The sequence below is a fragment of the Rhinolophus ferrumequinum genome, chromosome 12 (genome assembly GCF_004115265.2).
Source record: "Rhinolophus ferrumequinum isolate MPI-CBG mRhiFer1 chromosome 12, mRhiFer1_v1.p, whole genome shotgun sequence".
In the NCBI taxonomy this organism is placed as follows: Eukaryota; Metazoa; Chordata; class Mammalia; order Chiroptera; family Rhinolophidae; genus Rhinolophus; species Rhinolophus ferrumequinum.
This window is the reverse complement of record NC_046295.1, coordinates 4,804,763-4,824,538: the sequence shown is the minus strand read 5'-3', so window position 1 is coordinate 4,824,538 and position 19,776 is coordinate 4,804,763. Positions and strand designations below refer to the sequence as shown.

The window sequence follows — 19,776 nt, the reverse complement described above, 5'->3', positions numbered from 1 at the left end:
AGGTTTATAATTTTAAAAAATAAAATAAAATAAGAATGAAAATACTACAATACCAACATTTTTGCCAATATTAAATTTCAATGTTTAATAAATATATTTTGGATTCTATGAATAAACTACAGATTATCCTCAATGCTTTATTTTGGTTTACCAGAAAGCCCTCTTCTGCATTATTTAACACAAATTTTTAGAAGTTCAATTTACACATCTACATTTGCAGTTCAATTTTTTATCAGTTTCACACATGAAAATGTATATGTGTGTGTGTGGACATAACTAAAGTTATAAATAAACAACTAGAATAGTAGTGATACAATATTTGTGTTCCAAAGCCCTTGGGGAGTTTAATGGCACAGATGCTTTATGTCAATGCCTTTAAATTTAGACTTAGCAGGAAGAGACTTCATGGTGTAGTACAAAAAAGACTGCATTTGCATTATTCAGAAAACCTGAATTTGAGACTGGCTGTGTCATAGCTTGTTATGTACCTTTAAGCAAAACATTAAACGTCTCTGAGCCTAAGTCCTTCTTCCCATAAAATGTGACTTTTACTCCAACCATGGCAGGTCACATGAAACCACCAGCATCACATCACAGAGTAATTTAAATGCCACCACCACCGTCACAGTTATGTAGATACCATGACCAGCATCGTGGAGATATATGAATTTGATGACCACCAACACTGCAGAGTCACGTGATTCCAGCGACCAACATCACAGACTCGTGAATGCCAGGACCAATGCAGGGTTATGTGACTACCACCCACAACCAAAGTCATAGACTTAATGCAAATACCACATCTACCATTGCAGAGTTGTATGAATACCATGACCAATATTTCAGAATTATGTAAATACCATGACGCTGTCACAGGTCATATGAAAACTATGTATAGTAGTGCAGGTTACGCAAATCCGACCACTGCTGTTACAGAGTTGTGTGAATGTCACACCACTATGGCAGGGCGATGTTAGCACCACTGCCGCTGTCTCTAAGATATATGAAGAGCACAGCCCACTTTGCAGTTATGAGATTCCCACACCTTATGTGAACATTACAACAACATCCCAGGGTTATGTGAATACCATCATCAGCCACATTACAAAGTGAAGTCACTACTATGACCAAAGTGGCAGAGTTGTGTCACAGCAATGTCACTACCTCTAAGAGATATGGGACTACCATCATCACCACCATTACAGAGTTATGCAAATTTCACGTCCACCGTCATGAACTTAGGGGAATACTTCATGACCACCATCACAGGTATGTGAATGTGACAACAGCCACTGCAGATTATCTGAACACTGTGCCCACCATCACAGAGCTATTGAAGACCAAAGTTGCAGTTATGTGAATCCCACCACCACCGAGTAATGTGCACACTGTGAACACTGTCACAGTTGTGTGAGTACCACTAGCCACACTGCAGTGATATTTGAGTACCATGATCACCAACATCCCAGAGGAGTTATATTAATACCACCATGACCATCACAGAATTACCTGAATGCCACATTCAGGCTTATAGTTTTGTGACTATCATGACCAGAGCTGCAGAGCTGTGTGAACACCAAATCCACCAACATCACAGAGTTCTGTGAATACCACAATTATCACCATAGACTTATGTGAATAACAAGACTAGGGTTGCATCATTTTATGTATCCCAACACCACATAGAAGAGTTATATAAAAATAAGCACCACGACCATCGTAGAATTATGTGAATACCTTCACAACCACCATTGCAGAGTCATTTGAATACACTACCGATACCATCTCATATTTATGGGAGTATGATCAGGGCTACTGAAGAGACATGTGAATATCACCACCAACATTACAGAACTATGTAACTAAAACCAACAACCTCACAGTTGTGTGAACACCGCGACCACCCTTGCAGGGCTATGTGGAGACCACAGCCGTTCCGTGAATGCCACTGCCGCCATCGTTGAGTTTTATGAAGAACATCACCAACTTTGCAGAGTATAGGATTAGTATATCCAACACCATCAGTTATGTAGAATACCACAACCACTGCATGGAGTTATCTGAATACCACAACCATTCTGACAGATCTAAGAGAATACCACCACCACCATCACAAAGAAACGTTGATACCATGATCATCATAGTAGTTATGCAAATGCCTCCATCTCCATTGCACTTTTGTGAATACCATGACCCCCAACAAGGCCGAGTTACGTGACATCCTGACTAATGTCGCAGATTCACATGGATACCACCACCACTCCCTCGCACTGCCAACACCACCATCATCATAGAATTGTGTAACTACAGGCATACCTTGTTTTACTGTGCTTCGCTTTATTATGCCTAGAAGATATTGCTTTTTCATCAACATCCAGGCAAGACCCTCCACCAGCAAAAAGATTAAGACTCGCTGAAGCCTCAGATGATAGTATTTTTTACCAAAAATGTACCTTTTAATTAAGGTATTTACATCGTCTTTTTAGACATATGTTATTGCACACTTAATAGACTAACATACCATTTATATGCACTGGGAAACCAAAAAATTCATGTGAGTCACTTGACTGCAATATTTGCTTTATTTTGTGGTGGTCTGGCACTGGACTCATAATATCTCCCAGTGCTATGACCAAGTTATAGCATTATCTGAATTACCCCATCACCACTGTCACCAGATATGTGAATAGCACTACCAGTGATGCACAATTATGCCAATACCATGAAAAACAAACATCGCAATGTTATAGAAATATACCATGATGAATTTCACAGCATCTATAAACACAACCTCCAACATTGCAGGGGCATGTGAATATGTGACCTCCATCACATAGTTATTTGAATACCTCTACCATCAGCATGGTGGTATGTGTATTCCATGATCAGCCTCACAGATTCATGAGAATAACACCAGCAACAATGTCAAAAAGTCACGTGAATGCAACTACCACAGTTACAGATTATGTGTGTGCTAACACCACCACCATCACAGGGCTATGTGATCCCGTGACCAACATCACAGAAATAACTGGCTAGACAGCCAATGATGCAGTTATGGGAATACTACCACCAACATGACCACAGTTACGTGACTACCACAACTGACACCACAGAGTTACGTAAATAGCACAAGTGATATCATCATAGCACCATTCGAATACCATCATCACCACGTCATCACAGTTATGTGAATACCACAACCACTGCAGCAAGGTTATGTGAAGACCATCTGCACCCACTTCACAGAATAACAAATAACATGACCAGCATCGCAGAGTTGGATGAATGACCATTGCATAGTCATGTGACTACTACCACCAACAACTTTACAGAATTACTTGAATAACACAGCCAATTTTGCACAGTTATATGACCATAAACAATGCCACAGATTCCTGTGAATACCACCACAGACAACATCACAGAATTATGTGAACACCACCCAACGACATTAACACAACACTATGTGAATCCCATGATTAATAGAGCAGTTATGCGGAGACTAACTTCTCAGAGGTCTGTAGCCACCACCACCACCATCACAGCTATGTCAACACCTCAACTACTGCCACTGAGTTGTGTGAATACAACCACCACAGCTGTCATGGAGTCACAGGAAGGCCACGACCAACTTCAAGGAGGTATATGATCACTACCATCACCACATTCGCAGTGCTATGTGAATACCACCACCAAGGTTGTAGAGTTAAATTACACTCCCAAGGGTCTAGCAATTTGTCCTCTTACCTCCAATGCCTAAGCAAGTTTATTTCCCTATTCTTCACAGTACAATATAGCATCAATTTTTTTAATCTTTGGCTATCGGGGGCAAAAGTATTTCTTTTTTGTTTTAATTGGCATTTCCCTGATATATAATAAAGTTACATAATTTGTCTCACTTGTTTATTGGCCATTTTCACTTCTTTTTCTGTTAAGTGACAGATAACTTGGGCCCACTTTTTTATTAGGTTTTCATCTTTTTCTTATAGTTTAAAGGGACGTTAACCTCCCATTCAATCATTTTTCTTTGGATGTTTCTATATTTTACCTAACACAAATTGTTACTGGAGTAGTACTGTAGCAATTACTGTGATCACATATCTATCATTTTCTGCAAGGCTTTGGAGTGCCTGTCTTGCTTAAGAAGGTCTTCCTATCCCCAGATTCTTACAATATTCTCCCAAATTGTATTTTAACAATATTTACTTATTATTTACTTATCTATGTAGTCTCTTATTTAAGGGTTTTATTTAATGTTTTTCATTGTTTTTTAACCTATTTGGAATTTATTTGTCTATAGGATATGGCTTAAATTATTATTTAACATCCAAAAGGATACCACTTATATCAATACCACTGATTTTATGAGTCATCCATGTCTTCTGCAAATTTGTGGGATATTATTAATAAATTCCTATTTCTGTAGGGACCTTTACCTGAACCCTATGCTGTTACAATTCATTTGTCAGTTCCTGTGTCTCATGTATGTATTTTTCCTTAAGAACTTTACAATCATTTTATGAAATTCCCCCACCCCTCAAAAACTGGATTCCAATTGAAATTTCAAATTACCTTGAGATGAGCTTACATTTGTTGTCTCCATTTCAGATATTACTTTTTGCCTTTAATAAGACTTTGTGGTATTTATTATAAATATTGTATACTTTTCTTTTTCAATGCATTCCTAGGCATTTTTAAAAAGTTATGGTAACCACTGGGAATAAGAGCTTGATTTTTCCATCCTATGTCTACCTGTTTTTCGCTAGCAGAGAGGAAATGAATTGATTTAAGATGTAAACAGAAAACTCAATCAATAGGCTCCAGATATGTACAAAACTGAATAATTATGAAAGCTTAGACAATGGAGCCCAGAAAACCTCCCAGCACCAAAGGGACTGAAATATACAAAAAAGTGCAAAGTCTTGGAGTTTAGATGCAGAAATTCCTCCATCTGCCTCATAGGAATTCCAGAAAAAGAAAAAAAATAGAGGGAAAAAATATTCAAAAATGAAAAGAATAAAATGTTTAGTGTTAGAGGGAGACAGAAATGTTTATCTTTTCAAGGATCCCAGAAGAAATATGAAAAAAGATATTCTTTTGGACACATGGCCACTTAGTTTCAGCACAAAAGGATCAAGAGAGAAAAATCCTGAAAGTTTTCGGTGATGGAAGAGAAAACAGATTACTTACAAAGGAAGTTCTCTTTCAGCACCAAATACATAAAGACAACATCATTGAAAGTCTCAGGAAGATAAGTGTTGAGCCAAGAATCTTATTTCCACCCAAACTATCTTTCTAGTGGGAGGGCAAAGCGAGAACTCAGAAAGTTATCCACCCACAGGCACTTTCTGAAAGAATCATTCCAGAAAAACAATGAATACAAAAAAAAAGGGAGGAGGTGGGCTATGAGAAACAAGGATAAGAAAGAATTAACAAGTGTTACAAGCACACCTTATGCCTTAAGAATTATTGATAATTTTTAATATGTGTAACTCTAAAAATGTTTTGTTGTGTGTTTTTTTTGCAATGATGGAGAATTAAAACTCAGAAGATCTCAACATGGATGGTAGGGGACAGATATAAAACAGAGTCTGGAGAGGAGAAGGGAAGTATGCTAACAGCTATAGGGCTGATTACTTCTAGGTAGTAGTAAAACAATGTGCGTTTACATATGTGTGTAAAAAGTTGTAAACTGACAAAGGAGCCAAAAACACATAAAGGAGAAAAGAAAGCCTCTTCGATAAATGGTGCTGGGAGAATTGGAAAGTCAAGAGCAAAAGAATGAAACTAGACTGCTGTCACCATACACCAAAATTAACTCAAAATGGATCAAAGACCTAAATATAATACCTGAAACAATAAACTGCACAGAAGAAAGCACAGGCACTAAACTTGGTACTATGGACCTTGTGTTCAGAGAGAATTTTATGAATTTGACCTCAAAGGCAAAGGAAGTAAAAGCAAAAATAAATGAAAGGGACTATAGCAAATTAAAAACTTCTGCACAGCAAGAGAAACCATCAATAAAACAAAAAGGCAACCAGCCAAATGGAAGAGGATAATTGCAAACAATCGCTAAGCTACTAAATGTGTAAAGAACTCATACAACTCAAGAACCAAAAAAACAAACAATTCAATTAAAAAATGGGCAGAGGACCTGAATAGACACTTCTCCCAAGAAGATGTACAGTCAACAGATATATTTTTAAAATGTTCAATTTCACTAGCTATGAGGGAAATGCAAATCAAAACCACAATGAGATACTACCGCACACCTGTTAGAATGGCTATCATCAACAAGACAAGTTATAACAAGAGTTGGAGAAGTCGTGGGGGGAAAGGAACTCTCATACACTGCTGGTGGGAATGTAAATTGGTACAGCCACTATCTAAAACAGTGTGGAGGTTCCTCAAAAAATTAAGAATACACTTACCGTATGACCCAGCAATTCCTCTTCTGGGTTTCTACCCAAAAAATCTGAAAACATTTATCTATAGAGATATATGTACTCCTATGTTCAATGCAGCGTTATTCACTGTGGCCAAGACAGGGAAACAACTGAAGTGTCCTCCAGTAGATGATTGGATAAAGAAGATATGGTGCATGTATACGATGGACTATTACTCAGCCACAAGAAAAGATGAAATACTGCCATTTGCAAAAACATAAATGGATCTTGAGATTATCATGCTAAGTGAAAAAGTCAAGAACCATATGACTTCACTGATATGTGGAATATAAAACTGAAAGCAGCAAAGGAACAAGACAAACAAAGAAAGAAAAACTCACAGACAACAGTTTAATGGTACCAGAGAGAAAGGGGGGCGGGAGGGTGGTAGAAGAACGTAAAGGGGGTCAAATACGTAGTGACGGAAGGAGAACTGACTCTGGGTGGTGAGCACACAATGGGATTTATAGATGATGTATCATAGAATTGTACACTTGAAACCAATATAATTTTACTAACCAATGTCACCCCAATAAATTTAATTTAAAAAAATGTCTAAAAAAACTGAACCACTGTAAAAATAAGAATAGAATGATCGACTTCCACACTAAATAGCCCAGGCAGCAAAAGAAAGGGGAAAACAGAAAATGCACAAAAGAAAGCCAAAGAAAAATATAAAACAAAATATCAGTAATAGGTCCAAACACGTCAGTCATCACAGTAATCATGAGTAGGTCAAAATGCCAAGGAAAGATCAAAGTCTTTCATACTGATTAAAAACATGTGTGTGTGTTAAATGACAAAGACAAAACCAGGAAGATAAAACAGATTCTAATCAGACAAATGCTAGCAAAAGAAAGCTGGGAGACAAAGGGTGGAAAGATCTCATTTAAAATCACAAGAAAGGAAGAATATTAAATAAAGTTGACAAGAAATATGCATGATCAAACTAAAGGAAAACTCTAATGAAGGGTGAATAAATAAATGAAAATCTGAATATATGGGAAGACATACCACAATTTCTGGATTGAAAGATTTAATACTAAAAACATGCCAATTGTCCTCCAAATTAATCTACAATTTCACTGTGATGCCAATGAAAATCCCAACAGGATTTTCCCCTCAGAATTTAAAAAATTAATTCCAAAGTTTATGTCATAAAGGAAAATCCTTGACAACAAATACAAATTCATGAAGAATTCAAAAATGAAAGGGAGCTAGTGAAAGTTATGTGATATTGACATAGGAATAGATAAATGATACGAGGGACTAGAATGGGGTCCAGAAGAAAAGGATGTGTATCTGGAGAAACCACTGAAGAAAAGATGAGCCAGTCAATACACGTGAGGGTATGAGTAGCTATACATTAGAAAAAGAATGTATCAGGACAGCCCTGCCCATGGCTTTTGTGTGTGGATGTGTAATGTGTGTGCTATACACACTGTGCTGTATGAATGGTACGTCCTCTCCAATATGCCACCTTACGCCATGCACTAAATTAAATCCCAAAAGGATTAAAGAGCCAAAGGTAAGAAACAAAATTATACTCGCATTACAAGAAAATAGAGAATATTTCTGTGACAAAACCTAAAACTCAAAGTCCATGGTGAGCTCATGAAAATTAATAATTTTTGTAGGAAAAGACAAATGTCATATATAACATGAAAAGGCAAGTGAAAACTAAGAAAAATGCAATAGATTAAGCAAGCCCATCAACTCAGTAGAAAAAAATGGGCAAAGGAAACAAACAGGAGATCACAGAGGAAGAAAGACAACTGGCCAGCACGCATCTGTAGAGACCAGCGATCAGACAAATTAAAATAAACACTAGAAAGAGACACAGTTTTTCACCCACCAGAATGGTCAGACTGGATGAGGAAGCAGGAAAATGCGCCTTGACACATGTTCTCATAGGGAATATAATTTGGTGAAACCTTTTCATAAGACTACTTAGAAATATCTTTGGATATAGAAAATATGCTTGCCCTTTGACCAAGTAATGTTATTTGTAGGGCTTTATCCATGCATAAGTGTATGAAATTGTATGTGCAAAATATTCATTACTTCATTGCCTATATAGAGGGAAAATTTGAACCCTGTCCTCAAATGTTTATCAATACATGTATAGTTACACACTTAAGGAACATCCAAACTATGATTCCAACTGCAGCCATTTTTTAAATAATTTAAGCTTGAAGTCTCCAAAAACACTATTCCTTTCTCCATATTTTATTGGTTAAAGCAAGTCACAGTGTCAGTCCAGATTCAAGGGGTGGGGACCATGCAAGATGTGGATTCATGATTCGTGGTTCACTGGGTTCCCCTCTGGAGACATGAGGAAACAGAGAGGAAACGAAGATAGAACAGGTGCTGCTGGGAGGAGAGGTGGGAAGGAGGACTGATAAGGAAGGGGTATTAGAATACTACATTGTCTAAACATTACATAACAAGAATGTGTTCATTTTTTTCTTGTACAACTACAAAATAATGAAAAATTAAATGTAATTTCAAAAAAAAAAAAACCATGCTTAATAAAATTGGACCTCCAAGCTATGATGCAGAATTGATCCAAAGTAATCAAGGATGTCCGGTGCCTCTAATTACAAGGCATCTGTAACTACTCTCCTAGATCCTCTGGAGAGCTGCCTTGTTCTGACAATGCAATGGAGAGTGCAGTGGTCAGGGAGACCTGTCACACCTCTCAGGTAGGTGACTTCTACATTGGGCATCATTGAATTCTATCCCCCCACCTCCGCGACCAGTCAAGGATGAGTGTGTGATCCCCAGGCCGATGAGTCACAGTCCTGGGGATTTTGCTGGAACTGCCTGGAACTACTGTCCAGACGTGCCAGGTCCAATGTAACGCAATTAATGCTGCACAGTTAACGATAACTGCTCCCCAGGCCCCAAACCTTCCCGGCCAGAGGAAGTTAGGCAAATTTATGAATAGTTAACCCTGATGATTTTTACTCTCAGTGACTATTAGAGGTACTTTCTAAAGTTCAATTGGAATTATGGTGTGCCCAGGTTGCTATTTGCAAGCATGGCCCATAGATGCAAAGGTCATCCATGCTAGACCTGAAGCATGAATATTTTATTGTTAACATACTGAGTAATTTGCCTTTTAGGATTCTGGTACTGGGCAAAAAAAAAAAAAAAAAAAGTATCTCCTAAATGACTTTAAAATACCTAAGTATTTTAAATTAAATTGTAAGTTATTAATAATACAAGCACTTGCTTGCTAACTATGTAAAATTCTCCTACATCATACATGTCACAACTAATAAACACCTATCGGCACCTGTCAGGATGCTCAAGTAGAGAGAAATTGAACAGGTCTCCTGTTGTGCTTTCAGAGACCTTACAGGTTACTAGTCATGCCTATGAAAGCTATACCACAGGGCAGCAAAAGAAATGTGCCAAAGCCAGAGTGAAAGACAAATTGCTGGGAAATTAAAGAAGGGACCATGTAGCACATCCCACGTGAGCCGTAAGTCTGGGGCAGCGGATCTCAAAGTGGGGTCCCCCGGCCAGCAGCACTGGCATCGTCTGTTAGGAATGCAAGTCCCACATCTTCTGCAAGCTCTCCAGGCGCTCTGATGTCCACTCAAGTCTTAGATTTTTCTCTATAGAGACTGATCGAACTTTCCAAGTTTCTTTATCTGGTCAGTGTTGTATGCAGGCTACGTAAGTGCAAATCTTGGTTCCTCATCTCACAGTCATAACCTTAGTTTTTAATATATTTTTTAACTTATATCTCCCAGAGCCTTACTTTCCCAAAATATACTTCCGGATTTGTAGCGAGTATAAAACCCACCGGTAAAGGATCTCACACAGCTCCTGGCACAAATGTGGCTTGAGATACCAGTAATATTATTATTAATATTTGCATACTTTATTCCAGGTCCCTAGGGGCACTTTCATACACATGCTGAGAGCTCAGTTATAGCTCACACTTAGCTAAAAACGGCATATGTTTCATTGTGTTTTATTTCTTCAAGCTCTAGATTACCTTGAGGGTCCCAGAACATTATGGCTTTTGGTTCCTCCTGTTTCCTCCAATAAGTCCTGGACTCACAGCCCCTGGTTAGGGCATCAAAACATCCCAAATCTTAGGAAATAATGGCATAACATTGGCAAATGGACTTTGTGAAAACCCAAGTTCATGATATTAAAATAAAATCATTCCAATCAAGTTTCTGAAGGCTTTCTCTGAGAAACAGAGAATATGGGCAAACAGCACTGTTTGTAAAAATAATAACTGAAGAGCACAGAATAAAATTAGCTTCCTGAATGATGAATGTTCAAAGCAAAAACATCTAGGGGTGGAGACAGAGTTCCTGTAACAGAAGTGAGAATGTCACTGATAGAATAAACTGAGCTAGCTTGTTCAAGAATTCAAAGAAATAATAAGGGTGTGTGGGCAAGAAATCAGAGCCATCAGAAAAAGCGCTGCAACTTACAAAGACCTTGAAAGAAAACTCAATTCATCCAGAGCAAGAAGAAAATAAAGGGAAAATGTGGTGCCTTCAATGCATAAGAAAAGAGTGAGAACCGCCATAGTACTAAGACAAAAGCCATTATTTTGTAGAGAGTCTTGATAGAGGTGTCTATCTGCAACTGGGTCTGAGCTGGCTGCAAGTGACAGGAAGGGCAGGAAGCCAAAAAATGAGTGGGGGGACATCAGTCACAGGTGTGTCACCCTCCACAGCCTCTGCTGCTCTTCCTCACGCTGGAGAGCAGCAAGCTGCCATCTCAGAGGTCAAGGAGACCTGGAGTCATGGGGGACCATGGCAAGAGTGGCCTTGAGGGTGACACCACAACTGTCCTTGCAGCTCTGGCAACGCATCTTTCCTTCCACCAGGAGTCTCAGAGGAAGAAAGGGCTTGGGGAAAACGGACACACTGTTGGAGCCAGAACTGCAGAAGGTCACCATGGCATCCAGGAAACTAGGGACAGAGGGACCCTGGTCCAAGAACAACAGGAAATTGTCCAGTGTTCAGGACTCACATGCGGGGCAGCCAGGAGGCTAGAGGAGGCTTGAGCACTCACCAAAACCTGAACTGACCTGCAGGCCTCAAAATGAACCCACTCTTGCTGGCTGCTGGGGACCTTCCAGACCGAGGGCAGAACCTTTGCTGGGTAACTTAGTGTGTCAGTGTGCTTTGTAAAATGAAAAACAATACCCAAATGCATTCCTCACTCTCAGGGAGAGAGAAGTACCCCTGTGCCCTCAGGCCATTGACAAAGTCCTGACAGTCTAGGGGTGCCTCCCCGTCCTGGGGCTTTGGGGACATTGAGGGGATAGCGTTTGTTCTTCAGGATCATGGCCAGATCTAAGTTTTCACAATGAGGATCCATCATAAAAGGTCTTATTTAAAGAATGACAGGGTATAGCTTGAAATCTCATGAACCTGAGAAATAGTAGGGTAAATTATAATAAAATATGTGTACGAATGTTTTAGAAAAGGCAGGACAACATGAGCTTTCATTTAAAATAATAATAATTTGGACAAATTCCTCTTTGTCCTCATGTTTTCTCTGCCTAATCAAATACACATTCACACTTGTGTGTGTGTGATTATATAAAGAATGGAACAAGATACCCACCTGGCGTGCCACAGGGAATATCCTGAGGGAGAGAGTGGCCTTGTACTTTTATTTCACACTTTTCAGGAGTGTTGAAATTCTTTTTGTGTAATAAGTGCAATAAGAGCAAGTGCATTAATCTTATAGTAAAAATGTCATTTTAAAATGTACATAACTACACAGAGAATAACTTAGCTAACATACAGAGGTTCAATACAGTTATTTTGCTCCAGAAACTTCTCTTCTGAAATTACAACACAGGCATGGATCCTAATTATCCACACTCCTAAAAAAGTGCTATGAATAAAAATGCTAAGTCAACTTTTACCATGTTTCCCTGAAAATAAGACCTAGCCAGACAATCAGCTCTAATGCGTCTTTTGGAGCTAAAATTAATATAAGACTGCGTCTTATATTATAGTAAAAAAAGACTGGCTAGGTCTTATTTTCGGGGAAACACAGTATTTATAACAACAAAGAAACACAGTAAATGCCCGTCGGGTGATTTAGTATGATCAGCGTGAGCAAGCCACTGAATGGATTATGTCACCATTATATATTTATGAAGACAATGTAATTATTGGGGAACAGGATGTACTATTATCAATGAGAAAAAAAATTTATATACAGAGGGCGTCAAAAAAATGTATACATATATGAAGAGAGGAAACATCTATTAAAATTATAACACTCAATATATACCGATAATAAAGATAACTACAAGTCACGTTTGACTTCTGCAATCACAAGAGGTGCTCAAAGTGTTACCATCAGCATCCAGACACTTCTGATTACGGCGAACTACTGCTTGAGCAACGTTGACCGAAGTGTCCACTTGTATACATTTGTTTGGCACCCCCAGTGTATATATATCACATATGTATTTTTATATACATAACCTTATATATATCATACACACACACACACACACACACACACACATAATTTATGTAATAACCAAATATTTCAAAAGCTACTTATAGAAAATGGAAGGAGTTATACGAAAATGTTCATCGTAAGAGCAAACATCTGTTCAGCATTCGCTATGTGCCAGGCACCGTGCTGACCACTTTGGGTGGGAGTGGGGGTCCTTGCACTAGCCCCACATAATAGGTACTATGACTAACTCTGTTCTACAGTATAGAGATGAAGGCAGAGTATAAGTGACTTTCCAGAAGATATCCAGTGGCCACCATACATGTGAACATGTGCTACACTTCATTAGTACTCAACACCATACAATTAAAACCACAGTAAGAAATTGAAAATTGAAAAGTTTAATGACATCAGTTTTAGTGAAAATAAGGTGAAACAATACTTTCTTATTTACTGTTAATGGAACCATAGGTAATAAAATCATTTCAGAAAATGACTCAAAATTTAGATGTACGCTATTCTCTTCTGACCCAAAAACTTCTCTTGTGAGAAATTACTTGAGGGAGCGTCTCACACATTTTACAAAAGGTTGTGTGTGGTTGTTTGTATTAAAAGGAAGTTAAATAAATTGTAGTTTATCCAAGCAATAATTAAACAGGAAAAGTTTAATTATCCAAGGCAATAATAATAGTACTAGTAGTAATAATAATTAATAGTAATAAAACGTCAAGAAAATATGCATACTATGACACCATTTATGTTAAAAGCAAAAAAAAAGAAAGAAAGAAAACCCACAAAACGACATATTTTTCAGTGGCACAGATGTCTGAGTATATATATGCAGGTATATGCACAGAAATAAAGGTGGGGGTCTGTTAAGAACAGGTACCACGCTGGTAACTGCACTCGCCACTGGGAAGGAACCTGATACCAGATGGTGGTGAAGAGGGACTTCTGCTTTTTCACTCTATGTACGTCTAATGATGTTAATTTTTTACAACAGGAATGTATCCGGTATTATTTATGCAATTACAAATAATTGCATAGCTAAAGGGCAAATAAAACAAACCCTGCTTAGAGTGATGGTTCTCAAACAAGAAGCACCTGGAGAGCTTATTAAACCCAAAACGCTGCCCCCCAACACTCCAAGCCCCACAATCCCATCTCTTCCCCCCCCCCCACCTCGGCCCCAGAGTTTCTGACTTAGTAGGTCTGGGTGGGGCCTGTTGCTGATGTCTGGTTAGAGGCCACACCTGGGGAGTCAGTGCCTTAGAGAGGTGGAATGCAAGCTTGCAGTGTCACGGGAGGAGCCAGGATTATTTGAACACAAACCACTTCATATCAGACCCATTGACCTTGATCAACTGCTGCCCAGGGCTATCTTTGTGTAGTGAAATTAAGGGGGATTTGTTTTTTCACACACACACACACACACACACACATATATAATTTTTAAACATAATATCAACGTATACTGAAAAGCCTAAAACTGTACTTTGTATATTTTCCAAAGTTCGTAAGCATTCCTTGCTTTGATAATTGTTTTTAAAATTACATAACAAGCTCCCTTTGTCTCAATGAAGTGTCTGCCTGAGACTGGGACTTCCTGCTGTGAACCTGAGCTGAGCTGTGAACAGCACTCAGCACATAATAAAAGTTCCGGGGGATGTTAGCTGTCTCCACGGCCCCAGTAGCCTCCCCTTCCACTCAGATCCCTAGTAGTGGCAGAAGAGTGAATCCCTAATTACAGTGGAAAACAGAAGGGTCATATTGGTAGGTCAGCCACATTACGGATCCCTGGACACTGGTAAACTGACCACACTAAACAGTAACAGCAAAAAGCACAAACAGGTGGGATGAGTAAAAGAAAACGTAAGAGACTGGAAGATGGATCCAGACATGTCAACACCCATCAGATATAAGACACAGACGTAAGAATACAAAGAAAAGGTAATAGAGAAAACTTTCCCAGAACTGAAGACCCAAGTTCTCCTTTGAGATATTCCACCAAATGCTAAACAACATCAAAAGAACGAATGAACAAAAAAATCTCCCACGTCTTCGTGTAATGTCAGAAAAACAAAAGAGAAAATTCTAGAAGGTCTGGAGGTAGGAAAGGAGTATTTGATTACTTAAGAAAAAATTAGACACAGCAATGTGAATGTCCTTAATGCCACTGAACTGTACGCTTAAAAGTTTGAAAATGGTAAATTTTGTTATGCCCATTTTACCACAATTTAAAATACATACATACATACATACTACTTAGGAAAGGAAATACTTTTAGCATAGGAAAACTCTACTTTCAGATAGGAGGAAAATCTGTGCAAGAAAGTGCCCCTTCAGCCCCAGTAATAATACTCCTTCTCTTGTGAGAGGAGAGCACTTTCTGTGTTCTGTCCCCTCTTAGCCTGTTTGCATGATGCCTTTTTCACCAATTTATCATGTCACAATGCTTGACACAGAGAATGTAAGAAACCCATGTTGCCAAAATAGAGACAATGTCAGCCTTTAAGGCTCTCTGTCATTGTCATCTTCTCTCTCCCTGTCGACTCCCTAACCCCCCAGCTCTTCTCCAAAATGTTGAGTTGTGCCCTGTGGCATCATCCTCAATCCCAGCACAACCTCCAGCACCTGTTTACACATTTTGTCACCCAGAGGGATCTGCAGAACTGTGTCTTTATCCTTCCTCACACTCCGAAAGCCTCCTGTGTAATGGGTACAAAAGAAATGTTTGTAGAATGCATTGACCAAGGGCTAAGAACGCTACGATGCTTCCGTATGCCTCCAGTCATCAGAACTAGAACGCTTATAACATTTCACCTGATAATGCAGGAATCTCACGAATCACAATTTTTTCATTAACATTTTATTTTACTTATTAGCACCAATCTGTACTGGTTTGTGATATGTGGTGTGCTTGAACATTCTCTGACTGTTTTCTTGAAATTATTCTGTAAATTAGATATTTCACTGTTAAATAGGCCTCTCCCCTTAGTTATAGTAATCTAAGTGAGTATCGAAGAACGTGTATTTGCAGTTAAAGGGCAGTGAGAAAAAAAAAAAGGCTGATTCCAGCAAAGGAAGAGAAGCTGAAAAGACAGAGAGAGACAGAGAGCATTATATATGTACAGCAAATACGTCTGCAATTATTTCAAAATAAAAAGTTTTAAAAATTTAAGAAAGAAAAAACAGACTATAAATTTCAGCATTTTCTGTCAGTTTACCTAGGTGCCAATTTTTCCCCCCTCTAGAATAGTAACCCAGAAATGGATACAGGAACTTTCAGCTGGGCTACAGGTACATTTCCTAAATGAGCAATAAGTTGACATTCTCCAAAGTGAATCACATGCTTAGAGTTTCCCGATGATTAATTATAATTTTAAGATGAATGTATATTCTATGAGTGAACTACCTAATTTCCAAAGCTAAATGTTAACTGGCATGTGCACTGTTAAGCCGAATAGACCATAATTACACAATCCAACATCTATTTAGTGCTTCTATGAGCCAAGCATTCAGATATAAAAATGAACGAGAAAAACCACTGACTTCAAATTTTGCTTTTTTGTCTTCTCTTCTTTTCAAAGCATGAAAGACACATGTCCCTTTCCCTGGCTGGCAAATGGTAAAGCCCTGTAAAACTTGCATATGTTTCTGCATCCTGCTTGATAATCAGACAAGAGCAGGCTTTGCACTTCACACAGCCCTAGGTTACAGACCCACGTCATGGTTGCCCACCTATGTGAACATTAGCCAATCAATGGACCTTTTGAGTCTTTGTTTGCCCCTCTGTAGAATGGCATTACTGTGAGGAACATAGGAAACAGCATGGATTTCAAACAAGCAGTATCACGTGGTGCTTAATTAATGCAAATACACATACTGTATTCTGGACATGCACTATTCACCCACAGCACAGTCCTGTAATAAGCACCGTTATTTCCAATTGGCTGTTCATAAAACTTGTATCAAGTTACACATCCATTTGCCACATGTGAGAGTGCCTTTCCTCTCCCAGTTTTCCAAAGCAGATGCAGCATTTTACATCCCTACCAGCAACCTATGAGATCCAATTCTGCTACATCCTCACCAACAACACTTGTTATTATCTGTCTTTTTATTGTAGTTATGCTGGTGGGTGTGATGTGATATTTCATCATGGTTTTGATTTGCATTACCCTAGTGACTAAAAATGTGAGCATCTTTTCATGTTTTTACTGGCCAACTGTATGTCTTTTTTTGAAGAAATGTCTATTCAAATAAATCAATCCTTTGCTCATTTTTTAATTAAGTGATTTTTCTTGTTACTGTTGAGTTGTAATAGTTCTTTATATTCTGAATGCCAGTCTTTTGTCAGACACATGATTTGCAAATATTTTCTCCCATTGTGCAGTTTTCTTCTCACTTTCTTGATTGTCTTTTGAAACACAAAGTTTTTCATTTTGGTGAAGTTCAATTTATCTATTTTTCTTTGGTTGTGTGTTCTTCTGATAGCATATCTAAGAAACCATTGTCTAATCTAAGTTTGTGAAGACTTACTCTAACGTGATTTCTATGAGTTTTATGGTTTTAGCTCTTACATTTAGGTCTTTGATCCACTTTGACTTAATTTTTATATATAATGTGGAGTCCAACTTCATTCTTTTCTATGTGGATATTCAGTTGTCCCAGTACTATCTGTTGGAAAGATAATTCTCCATCGAATGTCTTGGCATTCTTGTCAAAAATCAATTGAACATAAATGCATGGGTTTCTTTCTGGTATCTCAGTTCTATTCCATCTATATTGTCAAAGAAAGAAATTCCAAAACTACAGAAAGGTTTAAAGAGTTTTATCTGAGCCAAGAGTTGAGTGTCAGACCCAAAGCAACATCTCAAAAGACTGAGATAGTGCTCCAGAGAATGGCAGTTTTGCAGCTCATTTTATACATTAGAATCAAAGGAGAAGACGTAAAGAAGGTTGCATGAAATCCATTGGTGACAGATTAAGGGGGTGGGAGAAAGCAAAGCAGGGAAATCTCTGGGATTGGGTAAAAAGCAAAATGGAGGGACACATATTTCTTTTACATTGGTGGGTGCAGGACAGTTAATATTTGACATACATAGGTTATAGGGGTATGTGGATAAAAGATAACAATGAGGAGTGTTTGGGTCATTTCGTCCCAATACTGGGGTGCTTATCTCTGGAGTTCTGGAGAAGAGATCATTCTGACATTTTAAGTATATTATCTTAGAGGCACAAAAACAGTGGACAGGGCTTGCTCAAGGTAAAGATTAATCTGTGATACAGACCTAGGCCATGATTTCCCATGATAACGTGCTCCGTTAGGAGTTTTTATGATCAGAACGTCCGGTGTGGTTGCTTTCAGTTGTTGAGTTAGTCAATCCTGCCAAGTAGCCCCGTTTTCATTCATAGTATGTCTCTACTTAGGCTGGCATCATATTGTCTTGAAATGGGAAAGTGTGAGTCCTCTAACTTTATTCTTCTTTATCAAGATTGTTTTGGCTATTTTGGGCACGGTTGTATTTTTTAATTATTTAATCAGTTTGTTTAATTATTCAGTTAGTTTCTGACTTCCTCACCAGAATGCAAACTCCAGGAAGGCAGAGACCATATCTGTTTTCTAATCCTCAATTGTATCTTTTTTATCCCCAATTGTATCCATAATTGTACAGGACCTGACACATCACATAAACTCAGTGAGATGTGCCCATTAAAAAACCATGTCTTCCAAAAATATTTGATGATGTGGAGAATCACTGAGCCTGATCTCAATTTTGCATATATGAAAATAAGAGATGAAAAAAGTCATGGAAATTTTAATAGAAGTTATCATGGAAGTTCGTGATTACAAGTGATTTTAATTATCTTCTTTATGCTTTTCTCTATTTTCTACATTTTCTACAATTAGCATGTTTTGCTTTCATAAAAGAACACTAAACATTATGAACTGAAAGTATCCATATTCATTAAGTTGTGCACAGACTCTGGATATGCAATAATAGTTGATGATTCCCTTTCTCGGATTTTGTTAGTGGAGCCAATCCCTAGTGACTTGAATGGCTTCAGATTCTACCACGGGAGGTGGCCACATGTGATGAATGGTTTTTGAAGAAATCAGGGTTAAAGATGTAGGGTTGAAAGTGCACTATAAACAAGCTCCTGCCTCATTCTCATCTGACTTGGTGAATCATCACTCAGCCACATGTGAGAACCCAAGGCTCAGGGCGAGCTGTGAACTTCACCTCTTTCACCCAAATCCCCAGTGGTGACCAGTGCACCTGAGCACATGTAAGGCTACTACTACCCATGCTACCAAACAGACTTCGAATGTCATCAACTTAGGACATTTGTGGCAACTTCAAATTCAAGCAAAATTCTGCCCCAGAATTTTTAGGTTTGAACAATCCTTTAGCATTGGTAAAGTTAGCTGTGACCCAATCGTCTTAGCAAGTCCGCCACAAATGCTTGTGTTCAAGGGCACCTTCTCACAAAATTTTCAAGTTGGCCACACCCATTCTTCAGCAGATATAACGTGGCATATGTAATTCTATCTGGTATTGCTAGTAAATAACTTGAAGTTTCAACTGGACTTGATTTAGTGATGCTAAAGTTAACATTGTTTGCATGAGTGTTTCTATATACGTGAGGGGGGAAAAACTCTAGATTTCATCGATTAATTAGCTTACTCTACTTTACATAGGATGTTGTCATTGAAGTCATAGATGTATAAAATTTCCTCTAAAAATGGGCTTAAATTTATTGAAAAGTTACTGTCCACATTAGAGGAAGGAGCCATACTTAATGGCACTAATTTGGCCAATATTGTTAGTACTTTTTCATTTAAAGTTCATGG

The 19,776-nt window shown here is 38.3% G+C and overlaps 1 protein-coding gene across 1 annotated transcript in view; it reads right to left on the bottom strand.

Annotated features, from left to right (window-relative positions):
- The window catches only part of SHC3 (SHC adaptor protein 3), a 172,653-nt gene that overhangs the window by 136,477 nt on the left and 16,400 nt on the right, over positions 1-19,776 (bottom strand). The window lies entirely within an intron of this gene.